Below are 2,491 nucleotides of genomic sequence, written 5' to 3' on the forward strand. Positions count from 1 at the left end.
CCCCACGGCCACTCGTGTGCTGTGCCGGCGACATTCGCGGGAAACGTGTCACCCCGGCTGCGGTCGGGAAGTCTCGGAATCCGGAGAGCGAAAGCAGAGGCTTTAATTACGGCAAACAAGCGCGGTGTCCTCTCTCCTCAGTCTCTTTCGCCTTCGTTTATTTTTAGTACACTTCAAATGTCTACACATTTCCCTTGTTGAGATCAGTGCAATTATTTACTCTGCCTTTAGGGATGCATTTACCCAAGCACTGAATGGAAATGTAGTAAACATCGTGCAAAGTCAATGCAGTTATTGAGGTTTATTTATTAGGAAAAGAAATAAATATCTCGGCTTTACTTGTTTCTTCGGGCAGACTCGTCATCTAGAGTAGATTGCAAGGAGAGTTCTTCACTCATTCCGGTGTAATGAGCTTGCTTTATACGTTTATCTCGTATCTGTATCTAGCTACAGCCTCTTTTGTCAGGGTCTCAACGGACTATAAAACCAAATCTAAAAGTCAGTTTAGAAAGATAATCCGAAGGGATGCATTATCTGATCTCTCTATAGAAACTTAACTAGGTGAGGTCCCGTATCTGAAGGCGTAAAGAGGTACATACGAACAGAGCATCGCCTCCAGCAACCTGAATTCCTCCCGCATCCAGCATACGGAGCGGGAAAGCTCTTGACACCGAGAGCGGTTTCACTGGCGGAGTGAAACTGCTTTGCCCGACTGACTGGTTCTAGTGTGACCACGACGTTATCCTCCATCCCGCCAAGAATTATTTTTATTTTTCGCTATTGGAAATCGTCACCTTTCTCCATCTTTTTGCCCTGACTCCTCTCCTCTGAGCATCCCTCTCACAGAATAAACGCAGGAGGAAGGGATGGTGGGGGACGGGGCCGGTAGAAGCACGTTAGGTATCTGCGGCGTGAGGCGCGGGAGATATTTCGGGGTTCTGACAGCTGGATCTGAAACAAATCAGATCTGAATTAACTTGCCTGTTTTTTGAATTGTCTGCATTTCAGCAAGCAGTCCTCACTCACTCCGCTTCTGGCAGGTTTTGTTACACGTGCCTCCATAAATATATTATCCCAACCTTCTTTCCTCGTTGGAGTTCTTGTTCAACAAAACAGAAAGCAGAACGAGAAGAAGCGATTTTCTTTTTTAAATGAAGACATTTATAAGTAACCTAATTTCGTATCGTGGAAGTAAATTTCATGCTAGGATATATTTTGCACAACATGTAATCTTTTAGAGCCGGAAGACATTTAATTAAAGCCATATTCGGAGAAGTACGGCTTCAAAGCAGTCATACGACCACATACCTCATTCATATTCAAGATCCGTCCGCGAATTCATATTGTTTTAACGTGGGACGTCGCCTTTACGGCATAACTCTGCGAGGCCTGGGCAGCGTTAGAGATAACACAAAGGAGAGCAGGCACGGAACGGCACGGGGTGTTTTACCAGGCAGAGGTGCCTGTTTAACCCAAAGACCATTGCTTTATGCTTCCCAGCTCCCGGCATTCGGTCGGAGGGACTTCCAGCAATTCACATGCACTAGCTGGGGGCTGGGGGGAGAGGGAAAAGTCCACGGAGGATGGGCCAGGGTTAAGCATCCCGACTTGGGTGCTCCCGCTTCATTTCCATACGCTGCTGCCCACTTCACGCCGCATTGTGAAACATGTACATGGGGGCAAGGTTTGATCACGCCCTTTGCAATCCGCCCAGGATAAGGCCGGGGGTCTCGTGGCAGCCCCATTTCCTAGCACTTTGGGCTAATCGGGGAGCGGTCAGCCAGACTCACACACCCTATGGCTAAAGGGGCATCTCTGGAGAGAGGGAGGATGGCGCCCTGCCGGCACCGTTCATGGGCATCTGTGAACTTTTGATCGCACTCATGCCATTTGAACGACAAACACACTTTCTGTTCAAGTTTTTGCCCCATCTCCTCCTCGACTGTTGGATTATTCAGATGAAGATCAGGGATACTCGAGGAAATGGGGGTGCAGGAAGAGAATAGCCCAGGCCCGAGGTGAGAGCGGGGCTCCCGCTCGGCGCTCAACCCGCTGCCTCATGGTCTGCGGGGCTCAGGTGCCGTCTGCCCCTGTTCTTCCCTTCTCCGCAAAGGGGATGCTCGCTCTTTCGTTGAAATGACTGGTAAAAACTGCCAGGAATTCGGTGAGAGCCAGATCGGCCCCCTCTCGCACTATTTATGGTAACTTTTGCCTAAGCGGTGCTTGGTGCCTCCAGCCTTTCCCTTGCCGTCCCCGGGGCCGCCAGTGCGAAAGGTTGGTTCTCTGGGAGCCGGAGGACTTGTGTGCTCTGGGGTCCCGTCAGCAAGCCCTTTTGTTTTCTTCTAGAAAGGGATGGCTAAATACTTCAAATGAAGAGGGGAAAAGAGAAGCGAAATAAACCCAAACCAAATCATACCCCCATCCAGCCCGAGGCAAAATAAACCTGCAGCAAAAAGAGTCCCCCCCCGTGGCCGCGGTGCCTCCGGTTGGG

The 2,491-nt window shown here is 50.0% G+C and overlaps 1 long non-coding RNA gene across 1 annotated transcript; it reads right to left on the reverse strand.

Annotated features, from left to right (window-relative positions):
• Positions 1-286: 286 nt before the first annotated feature.
• Positions 287-2,491, reverse strand: LOC120324724. The gene is made up of 2 exons (XR_005566242.1): positions 1,309-2,491; positions 287-951 (listed from the first exon to the last, which is right to left on the reverse strand). It is a non-coding gene; the product is annotated as an uncharacterized LOC120324724 (long non-coding RNA).

The sequence above is a fragment of the Pipra filicauda genome, unplaced genomic scaffold (genome assembly GCF_003945595.2).
Source record: "Pipra filicauda isolate LSUMZ 115617 unplaced genomic scaffold, ASM394559v2 scaffold66_size7647185_pilon, whole genome shotgun sequence".
Classification (NCBI taxonomy): Eukaryota; Metazoa; Chordata; class Aves; order Passeriformes; family Pipridae; genus Pipra; species Pipra filicauda.